The following is a 14,039-nucleotide window of genomic DNA, read 5'->3' on the forward strand; positions in this document are numbered from 1 at the left end:
AAATGACCTGACTTGGAGCAGGTGTTTGAGAGGTCCAAGGTAGTCACTTCCAGTCTGTCTCCCTTAATGACTTCTCTAACCTCCAGCACACATATTGATCCGAACATAGACACATACTCAAGTTCACACAAGCTGGCTTGCTGTACCTACAAGTGTGGAACAAGGTATTCTGGTATACCATCTGGTTTGCCTTCAGATTAACACAGGGAAGCATGGCATTTTTTTAAAAGGCAAGTAATTTTGAGGCTGTTACTATTGAGTTTTTGTAGCTTAATAATCCATCAACCTTTTCTACCTTCAGTTTCCATCCCAGTTGACATCAGATTTCCTACCAATTTTCCCAGATGTCTGATCTCTCCTTGGTGATGCCATAAGAATGCAAGGGACAGAATACTTTTTTAAAATCATATGATTATAAACATCACAGTCAAAGCTCATCTGAAGTGCTGTAAACAGATATTGCCAGCAAACTGTCTCCCAGCATCCCAACACTATCGTTTTGGCCATGTCACCTGTAAAAGCACACAATAACTCAATTTATACTTTGACAAAAAGCCATAGAGATCCACATCTCACTACTATTGTTGTTCAGCCTGGATCTAGCTATTCTCAGCTGCCAAGACGCCTTGAGGCTGAACTTTTACTCTGTGATGCTAGCCCAGAATATAAAAATACAAACCCATATTTAAACCATTCAAGTACTATCTTTCTCATGCAAAAATCTTTGGTTCAATCATGTTTGCAATTTTTAGAATAGATAGGCTACGCATGTATATTTTGGTTTGCAAGAAATTTTTAGTAATGTTTTCATATTTTTCTGGGGAAAAAACATAGATGTTGTACATATGACTACTGCATTATAAGATTAAAATCAACGAACCGATAGTAAAATACAGTATGGTTTATCTTCACATATATTTATTAATAATAAAAAGGTACTAAAAACATAGTGGTCAAATTTTCAAGTGATAGCACATTTCAGGGAGAGAATAACAGGAAACCTCCAGAAAGCACAGATTACTGAATATAACATACAGTATTCTGAGGCAAAGCCTATTAATGACAGATTCCCAAAGGAAGAGAGAAATACAGCCTGCTGAAAGAGAAACAGAAGCCAGCACATTAAGTCTGATTATTTAGCATAAAATCGTTGAAAAATCCAGTTACAGGCTAGGACAGGGGTGTGATGGAGAATAGCATCTCTTGGTTCAGTGTAGATTAGACTGTCTTTAATTTTTTTCAAAGCCTCGTCAATAGTCTTATTTGATCCAGTCCTATATCTCTTAATCTTAAACACAAATTTTGCTGTGACTTGTGCCATGCCAGACATCAATGACGTGAGAAGATTATCTGTAGGTATAACAATCCAAGTTTCTGTGCTAAAAGCTGCAGACGAGGAGTCCTTATGACAAAAGCTTTAATTCCATTTTAAGTTTCCAGCTCAGTTTTAGTTGAGATGCAGATAGTCTATCCTCCATACCTGGAAGACAGCAATCCTACAGTACTGTACCGGTCAGCAGGAATTTCTGGTACCTCTGTGATAGTGCCAGGTAGCACCATTTCCTGCAAGGTCCATTGACAGACTGTACAAATGGATGCAGAACAGAAATGCCCATATTTGATGGATATATGTATACTGATGAGATTTGGCAATGGAAGTTGGCCTTTTCTCTTCAATTAAGGAAAATACTTGCAGCTGCATACATTAACAATAGAAATTCTATAGCAAAGAGAGCTCTGTTGTAATAAATTAAACCATATTGCAAATAAACTACCAGAGAACTGTTCTAGAAGAAATTAAGCCTAGCAAGCCTCCTGAAATTAAACTTCTGCTGAAATAAATTGGTAATATCTAACTCATATAGTTTAGCATATGCCACAAACAAGAGATGCTCTTGGTTGATTATGTCAATTTAAAAGGCTGTTTACATCAAATAGTTTTGAAGTCTCAGTTTTAACAGCAGGGGTCATAAGGTACTTTTGCTTTGCTTTAGAACACATTTTAGAATGCATACTTGACACAGAGTGACAGTTGGCATTTTGGCTTACTGAGTTTCCTAAATGAAGTTACTGATAATACCTCTTGTTAGTGAGTAGCTGATGGCTTCACACTTTCTTGATGCAGTGAACGCTTAGGAATGTTATCACCATTTTAATGTAAAATACGATTGACTTTAAAGAACAAAGTCTGTAATTGTGGTGGTGTTAATGTGGAATTAATGATCACAGGAAAAAACATCCCTATGAAATTCCAAATGCTTTAAAATACAAGCTTACCTTGAAACATACAGAAAAGGCTTTGACACATGATTGCTTCTTAATCACTGTTAGCTGCTGATTTTTTTTTAATGCTTTATTTCATAATGTTATGTTTCATGTTAATGAAAATGTTATGGGAGAAACCAGTGGGAAAAGAAAAGCTATTTGCCTCTCCTTACTTAATAACTCCTTCTTGCTAATCCACTTAGGTATTTTTTTCCCTCTGAAATTGCTTTCTGTATGCTGGAACACACCTCATTGTTTTTCTGCCTGACACAGTCTAATCATTCTGGCTTGCAGACCTCTCACATAACAGCAAGTACATGCCACAGAAAAGGCATTACTGTATTACTAGGACATATAGTCCTCTTGAAAATAATACATATTTTATCTTCCAAAGAAAGCAATACAGAAATTCTAAAAAGCTGTTGTGTGATTCACAACATTTATATATTAGGATCTTTATATTCTTTTCATGGACTTGATGAAGTCCAAGAAGCTTTAGTAAAAAGATGAAGATTACTCAGCCTGTTTTTTTACACCAGTATAAGAATTATTTTCTTTCTGCAACAACCTGCAAAAATAGTTGCCTTTTCACCTGGTACTACAGTGGAGAATTCTTTAACTTAAGTATCTTATTTTTATCAATATTTTCATTAACTGCTCAAAAATTTTTGTACAACGTTGAAATTATTTTCTCTGTTTTATTTTACTTCTTAGGTTTTTTATATATATAATTATATGCTTATAATACATTCATATGAAGCATTAAATGTTGAAGAAACTTGTTAATTCTACTTTGGTTGGGTTTTTTAGGTATTTTATTCCAGGAGTATCAATTAAGGCCTAGTGAAGGAAAGCTTGTTAAAAAAAATAAAAATAAAAAATAAAAAATACAGCTAATAATCAAATTGATGACCTGAGTGCATTTTAAATTCTTTGGCAGTACTCTTACACTCAATACTGAACTGGGGTGAATCCAAGATATTCAGTGTTTCTGGAAGTAAAGTTCAACTCATGTAAGTCTCATTCTTACAATAGTTTATGTCTGAAAATGGAGACAAGTAAATTCACTTGCACAGAGCAACTTCTAATTTACATTTAAGATTGTAAATATATACAGTCTGTATTGGTTAACTTCAATTAATGTATCTGTTGCACTAACCCAAAAATTTTGTACAAAAAAATTTCCAAAAATAAGAGATCCTTTTTATAACAAAGACAATATCATTTTTATAAAACAAGCTACTATGCAGTCTGTTGAGTACCTCAATGATTTGTTGTAATGTGTTGCGTATCAGCTTTCCATTCAGAACATCCTTCCTTCAGAAACAAATAAGTTTTCCCCCCAATATCTTGCAAAGTAGTTTATTTCAGACAGTAAGCTATTTTAAGTTTATTAAGCATATCTATGTTATGTGATGGTGGATCTTCTGATGTGTTTTTCAACTATGTGAAGATTGCAGACTTTAATCGAGTGCTTCAAGATGTATAGCTGAGCTTTCTACAGATGACAATGACATATTTTCTTATCCAGTCCACTTTTAGATATTTAGAATTCTATTCTATTCTTTTTGGCACAGATCTTTGGATTATGGTTAGACTAAATGATCTTACAGATCTTTTATAACCTAAATGATTCTGTGATTCTATGATTAATTGAATTTGAGAGTTCTGAAGAATTATAGTTCTTCTCTCATTATGTTATCACACAACAGAGTTTTGGATTGTGTGTACATTACACACATTCTGCAATTAATAACATGTTGCAAACATTTGGACATATTTTTCCTCCTCCTTCAGTAAAGGAAGCACAAAGCCAGCCCACTGCCTCAGCATCCTTCAGGAGAAATCACACCTTCCTGATACTTTCTGGTTCCCTCTTGGTAAGACTCTTTGGTCGGTACCCAACTTGCTCTCGCCATATATGACATACGATGCCAGGTTTGCCCCTTTTAGCTTTTGTCACACATCTGGGTTCGACATTACCCGGTCCCCTGCCCCGCCAGCACCCCGAGGCCGTGCGGCTGGAGCCTGCGGGGCCCTGCAGCTGGGAGCAGCTGGCTGGGCATAGGCAGGGCCAGGGGCTGCGGCCCGGCAGAGGCCTCTGGTTCATGCAGCGCTTCTCGTTAGCCTGCCTGAGAGAGCCGGGGCCACTGAGGCAGCCTCGGTGGGTGGCCCCGAGGGGACAGGCCGCAGAGCCCTCCCTGACGGCGCCGGGGTGGGGGGAAGCTCTGTGGCGAGCCTGGGGAAGGTGACAGAAATAGAAACTTGGCAGGGAAGGTGAAAAGAAGAATATTGGTATTTTTTGTTCCCTGAAATAACTGCAATAGTTGGAGCACAAAGCGGGGCAGGAGGGAAGGCCCTGCTGTGCAGCAATGCTGCGGAGAAGTGACTCCTCAGTGCTGGGGTCAGTGTGGGCCCTGTCCTGGGGACTGTTCAGAGGCACACCTTTGGAAAGGATCTTGGGCTCTTCACCATTGAGAGTGTTCCTTATCAAGAGCCTAAATGAGGCAGAAACACAGCATCTCAGTTTCTTGCCCTTCATTGCAGCAGGTGTGTAACGGCCTTGCTCCCCCTCCACAGGAAGCAAGGAATAGAGGCTTCTTGAATCCTGCAAAAACATCTACCTATAGCAAATGACATGCTTTGCCAGCATGTAGTTAACTCATTAAGATAGACACACAAATCAGCTTTTGCAAGACTGAGAGCTGAACAGCGGAAGAGCTGCACCCTGAGCTATACATGCTAGAAACTCTGTGAAGGCTTTATTGCAGGGCATTGCCTCCTGAAAACCAAACTGCAAGCTCATTGCCTGGCTGTGTTTGAGCAGGACAAAGAAGAATATATTTAGAACAAATGCAGCATTTGAATTCTCAACGTGTAGGAACTAGTAGTTTTACTTGGTGCCACTATGATATTTAAGGATCAGCTTTACTTTGTGTCACTGTTTTTATAGCTGTGCACAGAACTGTTTGAGACGTTATTCACACATAATACCACGTGAAACCGATAAGAAGCAGCAAAATACAGAATTAAAGAGGGATTGAGGCAAAACTAATAGTCTGTCCTAGTCTTTACAAATTTTAATTAGTGTTCATCAACTGCTGCTGCTACTCAGCTCAGCTCAGGTTTTGTCAATTAGCACTTAACACCTATGGAGAGCTTTGCAGTGCAGGACACATCTCAGCTGAGTCTTTCAGAAAGAGGGATGTGGGTTTTAGCGGCAGAATTCAGAGACTTTTCAAGCCAATGGACACAGCTTGTGTGGTACCTGAAGTTATCACCATGCAAACAGGCTCTGCCTAGTGGAAACGAGCCCCATTAGGAATGTTGTATGTGCCCTCCTGGGGGCTGAGAGGCACAGATTTGAAATAATTTTAGACCAAGAATTAAAAAAATATGCTTGGAAAAAAGAAATGAAAAAATTATTAGATTCTTTGTTGAAGCCTGTTTAAAATACTCTGTCAGCAGTGTAAAATGATGTAAAATAGATCAGAGCTGCAATCTCAATTTTTAATGAGGCAACCTGAAATAGGAAGATCTCAGGCACCTAGTCCAGGTCAGTGCGAAATTGTCCTTACATTGCGTTCTTTTTAGGAAGCTTTAAAGTAATTGAAATAGATCACCCATTTCTCTGTAAAAGAGACAGCATTGAAGTAACATTTTCTATCAACAGGCTAGCTTTCTTTAACTGCAAACTAAACATTCTTTTTTTTCTTTCTTATGTGCACAGCTGTTCTGTCATTCCTATAAAGACTTCAGTACTGAATTACATAGCATGATTAAACTCTTTCCTTACTTCATTTTTTTTTGGCTCAAGGCATTATATTTTATTCTTTTATTTTCTTGATCTTCCTGTTTTTCCTCAAAGTCCTCTTTTTTTCCCTATATTGTTTACCCCTTAGGCTAAGTGCACATTTCCCACCTCTTCAGTTTAGCAGAAGAATAGGAACACAACTATATGGAAATTCCTGTGTTATGTAATCCACACAGTTCCATTAATAGCCTAACTAATATAAATAATTCCATTTGGAGTTTGAGACAGTCTCCTGAATTGCTTGTTTTTAAAGCAAATAAATGTAATATAAAAACTTTTTGTCAAATTCCTTAGTCAGGAAATTATATGGTCCACCGCTGTAGTCATTATGTTGGTTCCATTCTTTTCCAGTCCTGTCAAAAACCTATTAGGTTTCAGTGGGTTGTCCCCAACCCATACATCTTGCCAAATGTCTTATTTCTTAATCGCATGGTATGGACTGTTGGTTTACAAATGTCGTACAGTATTTTAAAATGTCAGGGATACACAGTTTCAAGTGATTATTTGTTCTACTGAAGCTGTGCTACAAAGCTGTAATTTTCACACTTGCTTTCTTGGCTAGTTTACAGTGCAGTTCTCATTACTTACACACAGTTGTGAAAACATTTTTGGATGGAGAGAAGTAAGCTTACCATGTACTCAACAACTATAGAACACATTTTGCTCTGTTTTATCAGCCATAATGGTAAAAGTAACAAGATACTTCATATACTTGCTGTTACTTTTAAGTATTTGGGGTAGATTTCAATTTCTCACTGCTCTTGTACAGGTACAAAATCAGGTCTGTGGGTTTGTGCAGCCACAGATAAAACATAACTCTGTTCCTAATAAGCAAAAGCAATATGTCTAAAACTCTGGGATTTTTCTGCCAAAAATATCACAGTATTGGTCTAAAAGTTACAATGATAATACATGCTGGGTGGTTTTCAGTATCTTTGATCTAAGGCTCTAAGAACCTCTTCAGAAATCTTATGATTTCTTAGAAAAGTAATGTGCTATTGTCTTTGCTCTACAATATATAAGTTATCCTTTTGGTCTCCATGACTCTTCTCTCATTAAAGCAGGGACCACAAAGCAGATTGATTCATAATTAATTTGGCCTGACCACTGTCCTCGTTTGTATATGTGTATCATCCTAGAAGGAAGTACTTTGGGAAAGATAACATATTGACTATACCAAAAGGTTTCCATGCCCCCAGTGCACATTTACATGCCAAAGCCAATCCTCCTCTATTCTGTTTTACTGTGTAACCAACACCTAGCAAGAATACACACCTGAGTAGAAGAAAATCCCCAAAGACAGTAATGCAATATATCTGTCTCATCAGTATGCTTTCATCATGGCTTTGGGTAAGGTGACTTTAGTGGAAAGGTTTGGGGGCAGGCAGTATTTGATTTACTGGAAAATAATGCAATGGATCCAAACAGATTAGTGCAACTGTTAAGCTACCTAATTTTCACTCTTAAAATAAGGTACTCGAAGAATTTTACATCACTTTTCTTTGACTAGTGTATATTTGCCTGATATCCTTTTGTATTTCAGAAAAATTTGTTGCCAGTAAATTCATCTGGGTAAATATCTCCCCTTATAAAAAACACGCGTTCAGTCATTTTTTAGTCAAATGGAAGAATGTCATGCAAGCTTGTCAGGCTGTGCATGTGCTTTCATAGATGGCTGATGCCAATGGGAAACAGCTCTGCAAACACCCTGATTTACTCAGTCTTAGCTGTACAAGAGCAGATCCTCAGAAGTTTTGTGTGTTTCCATCAGCCATTCAAATGATTCCAGTAGATAGCTAACCACATTAAGGATAGCTGTAGTGGTTCCGAGATGTATTTTCGCCATCTTATGATCAAGACCACAAAAGTAAAGTAGCTATTATTTCATGCTCTTATTAACAAATAAATGATCTACTTTCATGTTAAACTTGTACATAGCATCTCCAAAGTTAGAAGATATTTGTTTCCTTTGGCAAATATGTCTTTCTTCAGTATTAATGTATTGTGTATGATTTCCGTGCATTTGTTAAAGAAAAATAAAAAAAAATAATTGATGTACAATGCCAGTGTGACATTGGCAGCTGATTACATCAGTAATGAGAGAATTTTCTAAAATGCCACAATTTTAGCTCCGTTATGGGATAGGGTGAACTTTATTTTGCTTTGAAAAGCTGTGAATGAAACTGCTAAAATTTCTACTGATCTCTTTTCTCAAATTAATTGTTAAAATGATGCTGCAGGGACTTTTTCACTTGAAGTCCAGAATATATTCTGGGAGGTTTGAAGTCATTTCCTCTCTGATCTAAATCTATAAAGCTCTTGCATGCTCAAAAATTTGCAGGAAGCACTGAAACTTGTGGATACCACTATGTCATTAGAATTTATAAGTACATAAGATTTTTACTAAGGTATTAAAGTCAGGATAATTTCTAAAATTTACTGCTGAGGAAAAATGTGAGTTTTAAAAAGTCTTCTTTCATATTGCTTGTGTGTTTGGAACATTATCCTTGAACTTTCCTCTAAAGATTCAAATATGTTGCCATAATCTGTTAACAAAAAACACATTTGAAATGTGCAGACATATAATTATAGGAAGTATAAGACCTCTGTGTAAAGCATAGCACAACAGAGAATCAGGGAGGTTTATGATTTGAGTGGTTTAAAAGATGGGGGCAGGGGAGGGGCGGTTAATAGCTGATGAAGGAGATTCAGGTTGCTTTAGGAAAGCATATATAATAATAATGCATGCACTTAGTGCAGAAAGAGATGAAACAAAGCAGATATTCTGCTTTTAGTCAATGGTATTTGTATGATAAACCACCTAGAATAAGGTATTTCACAAAGATACTTCTTTAAAAATATTTTGTGAGGCAATCTGATTTATATTTTATGCATGAATCAGCCAGACCTGTTGTGCTTTATGATTTTTGTCCCAGTTATATTGTTTTTGCAGGAAACAGATCTCAGTGATCTAAAAATTTTGGTGAAAAGTTTATATAGCACAACATGAAATTGTTAAAGGCAACTTCCTTGTGCTTTGTAGGATTTCACCATTCATGTTATGACTAAATTGAACTTCCCTGTAGTCCATTACATGACTTTGGTATAGTGATGTTATCTGCAGAGAAGCACTCTAGTGATACAGAACCATCATGTTCTGAAAGAGAAAAACAGGTAAGAGCAAATGCTGGATTCAGAATCCATGTATGTTTGCTGTTGAGAAGCCTTCTGAATGAAGTAGAGCATGCTTTTTGCAGATTGTCATCACATTCATTTTGATTTGTGCTCCTCTTTTCAGAGAACACAAACTGCCTCCTTTACTTATCACAGCTAAGATGTGATGCTAGTCTGTGGTGTAGGATTCTCTAACTGCTGAACACTGCAAAGGTGCTACGGAGGCATTTCATTTCTAGCATGAAAAAGCAAGATGTGCAAGGCAGACTGTGTGTATTGAAATTTTGGTCTGCAGATGCCTTGCCATTTGATGTAGGAATATTTGCATTTGCTTGACAGTGAACAGTCTGAGAAAATCCATAGGCATATCCATCACAGAGAGGGGTTTTGAAGATGATGAGCTTTCTTATATGATGTGCCAGTGATTGTTAAACTGCATCTCTTATTTTTAGCTGTTTCCAAATGTGGGCCCTTTTTGAAGACCAAGCGGAAAGAGATTGACATTCTTAAGAAAAAAAAAATGTCCTTATGTACTCTGTCACCTGTCATTCTTTCTCTGTATAGGGTTTTTGAGTTGTTGCAGATAATTGGGGTATTTTTCATTGCAATGCAGTTTAAATTTATATTATCTGTTTGAGAACTTAGAGCTGGGAGAAGGAAACCCAAATTCAAATGCTCTAACAGTTGGAATGTAATGCTAGAATTGTGCCATTGCTGCAGTTTGTGAATGACATTCAAAGCCTTTTATAAATTTAACTCATTACTGCCTTCTCTCCTATATTCATAAAACCTGATAGGTCTAGAGTTTTTTCACACTCCCCTACATTCCATAAAATTAAGGCAACCATTTCTACTGCTTTTTCCAAACTTCCAGGAAACTGAAAAATTACTTATTGGGAAATTTCTATTTTAATTCTGCTAAGGTTCGCAGGTGACTGCACAGGGCAGTGAATAAATGTGCTTTGAACACCTGCAGGAAAAGAAGTGCTTTTTAAACTCTGCTACTTGCTTAAGAAATGGCATTTGTATCTTCTACTGCTTGTATAGAAGTATATAAATACTGCATGCTTGATTTATAGGCAGGCGAATTCATAGTGGAAATATAGCATTTTAATATAAGAGAAGCCAATACTGCAGTCAGAAGAGCTGGGGTAACAGCACTGGAAGTAAATGATGGAGAAAGGACTGCATTCTTTTACATGGGATGGAATTTTTTTGAGAGGAATATGGTTGTGTGTTTGGGTTTTTTTAATAAGAGCTTAGAGATTTTTTTGGAAAAGACCTTGGTTTGAGATCAGCTTTCAAACTTGAGCTCCAAAATTTGGCAGCAGGCAGAAATGTTGCCACGGCAACCTATTATCTAACACTGTATTACTGAACCTCCTGCCAGTTCATCCACAGTTGAATGGTGAAGGCAACCTTAGAGGGTATTAAATGTTCTGTCCTGAAACAGTTCAGCAGGCCCTTCCAAAAATAGGTTGTGGCTTGAGAATATGAACAGCTATCTGAGAGAAAAAAACCCACAAACCCAACAAAAAACAAGAGGGGGAAAAAAAAGCTTTTCCTTTATAAAGGTGAATGAATACACTCTCAATACTGAATTTTCATCATCTCCGTTAAACTATTGGGTATTTTATCGTGAGTGGAGGCAGTTCAGACATTTTAAGTTAGAAGGGTGATTATGCATTTTGTTCTAGAGTAGCCTCTGAATTTAGGATGCTGTCATCTTCGTTTCTCCTGCATTGAGAATAATGGTCTGGATGAGTCTGGGCAGTGCTGTCCTTAAGGAATTGAAGTCAAGACTGGAATCCAGTTACAATACAGTTGTCCTCAGACCAGGTACTGCAAATCTTCAGTTCAAAGTAAAAGGAGATCTTTAGGCTGGCTTCAGAGCAAACAAGCTGATCTACAGCCTTCCCAGACCTTCCTATGACTAAGACCAACACCAACTTATTAGTCAGTTGGAGGGGATAATTTGTTCAGCATTGAGAAATAATAGCAGTAGTCCCACTGTGGTATAAAATTAGCACAGACTTCAGGGTAACACAGCAGTAATGGCCTCAGCAGCCAGTGTTAGCTCAGTCACTTCTCGCAGCAGGAGGTGCAGATTGCCCAGCAGACCAGCCTCAGCTGCACCCGTCTCCAGGGTGCCAGGCTGGGATGGAAGATGTGCTGTGAGTTACATGCACCTTAAGGGCTGCATGTTGGCCACCCCTTTACTACTGCGTTATGTTTATTAAATCTAGCCAGCTGGTTTTAGTGAGGTATCCTCAGTCCAGACAATTTTTAACATCTACAGTTCACAGTATCGTCTGCTCTTTCTTGCTTTTATTTCACAAATAAGCACAGTGCTGGCCACAAAGAAAACTGAAAAATCACAGAATTAATTACATGACTTGTGCTCATATCCCAGGTTTCCACATCTTAAGGACCATTTTCTGTATGCATGCTTGTTATTGCTCTGGAAATATTTGTATCTATTTTGGCATTCTACTTTCCAGACTTCTGTGTGAAGCAGTTATTCCAAATCCCTTACTGCTCTGCATCTCTCTGTGACTGCTTCCTAAACTGTTTCTTGGTTTTGAAATACTTGTACTGTGATACACTTGTCAAACTGTGCAGAGAAAATAAGCCCCAACTAGAAATGTGTGTCAAATAATGCAAAACTGACATTCTAATTAATGACGACTGATACGATTTGCCACAAGCATCAAAGCTTCCAATAAGATGTTATTGCTGCCAGCAAGAAAATTTTTTTTTTTTTTTGCTTGAATGTTTTTTTTTTTTCATTCAGTGGTATGATATGAACAAGGTTCGGTTCATATTTACACAAATTCCTTTGTTGTTTGTCTCATGATCTAGTTAATATTGGCACCATTTAATAAAATGCCACCTCTCATGACATTGTTTTTTATGGTTCATCCATAATACAAGAGTAAAAGAGGAGTCAACTGAGTTACCAGTAAGATTCTATCTTTTTTCAATCATTTGACTTTCCTGTTCTACATCTATCAAGCTGAAATATTTATATATGTATAATGTATATTATTTAATTTATATATTAATGTATTTTATATTACATATGTTTTCATATATGTTTTTATATATATAAAAACTTCAATATTTTAAAATAAATCCGTGGCTTATCTGTGTGTGGAGGAGTAGTTCTGGGAATTTAACTTTCAAACCTAGTACAAGATTACTGCTTAAAGGCGGAGAGACTGCTAGGTTATGTATTGGATTACTGGCAGAATTTCTGTTTGATTGCATGTGCTGTTTAGAAGAAATTAAAATAAAACCTTGACTTTTGATATGAAGGTATCCAATAGTAGAAGGGATAGGAAATTTCATTGGATTTCACACTTTTAAACACTTTTGAACAAATGAAACCTGAATTCTACCTGAATTTCTTTCTCAATTTACTTCTGCTATTTGGAAGCTAAAAACCTTAGTGATGAGCAGTCATCAAAATTGTAATATTTTCTCTGAGTTATTGAGGAGCAGATGTAGTCTTAGTTTTATATCCTTCATTCTGCAGGAAGCAGAATCTGCAAAAAAGTTCAATAGTTCTTTTCTTTTTTCTGAAATCATTATCTGGAAGATATTATGAAAATAGAATTTTACATACCTCTAAGGTATAGAGCTATACCTTAGCTCTACTGAAACAGTGGTAAGCAGAGGAGTTAATTCACCTTTGTCACTGCAGGATTTTGAGCCTACTGAAAGCTGCTCTGGATTTGGCAAGCCCCTGTGGGGTCCCAGTGCTATAAGGGATACTGCTACCATGCTGCTGCATTGATGCTGAAAGTGAGGGGCTCAGCAGCAGCTGATCAGAGTTGCTTGCCTAATATCAAGGGAACCTCCAGCTGACCCAGGAAGGCTTCTTACACTAAATAAAGCAGCAAAATTAGAAGCCAAGGGCTGGCATGTTCTAAATTGCATTGCTTAGATCAGTCATTCTTTCAGAGTTTTTATTTCCTTTTTTTAATCATTTTCAAAATCGGCTGTTTACTACATAGCTGAAGTGGCTCACCCACCAACTACAAGACACTCTACCACAAATTTTGTTTGTGCTTGTTAGGAAACTGGATGCATGGATCTTCATTGCTCCATTGGGCAGCTGGGGATCTAAAGGAGAGTGGCAGTCCTTGGTAAGCCTGTCTTTTCTTAGCCTTTCTTAAGAGAGAGGTCTTTCATATTAGGGAGGTTTATAATATAGAATAACACATGGCAAAATAAATGGACTTGTTGTCTCATAGGAGCCAATGCAAGGCTGCCAAATCCAGCAGCTTTCATAATTGAATGCGTGTATAACAACAGTTATTTTATCATTTAAAATTTGCTATTTAAGATTCTATAGCAGTTTCAATAACTCTCATCCTATACCCAGGGCACAGCATGTAGTGTTTTGTCTGGGAGATTCGTAGCTGTACAGCTTGAAAGTGCAGGACATCTCAATAATGGACAGAGAGCAAAGGTCTTTCCCTCTGCATTGGGGATGAGCAAAACAACTTCTAAATGCAGTCTCCTGTGTTAGATGTGTCTTCCATGCAATCACTCGCCTTTCCATGTAACCATGAAAGTAGTGCTGAGTTCTGGTGCTCTCTGGACACAGTTTTAGACGGGAAAAGTCATCAGGTTCACAGAGGCTGAGGTTGTTTGGGACAGCAAAATAACCCTGTGAAAGGTGGCCTATGAGAGCGCTGTAAAGCCGAATTGATATAGCCGCTGTCTTTGCCTGCACTTATGTTGGTGACTCCGAGAGCTGGGGAGGCTTACTGAAAAA

The 14,039-nt window shown here is 37.4% G+C and overlaps 1 protein-coding gene across 2 annotated transcripts in view; it reads right to left on the reverse strand.

Annotated features, from left to right (window-relative positions):
• Positions 1-14,039, reverse strand: part of KLHL4 (kelch like family member 4) — a 94,269-nt gene that overhangs the window by 57,459 nt on the left and 22,771 nt on the right. The window lies entirely within an intron of this gene.

This window comes from Falco cherrug, chromosome 15 (assembly GCF_023634085.1).
Source record: "Falco cherrug isolate bFalChe1 chromosome 15, bFalChe1.pri, whole genome shotgun sequence".
NCBI lineage: Eukaryota > Metazoa > Chordata > Aves > Falconiformes > Falconidae > Falco > Falco cherrug.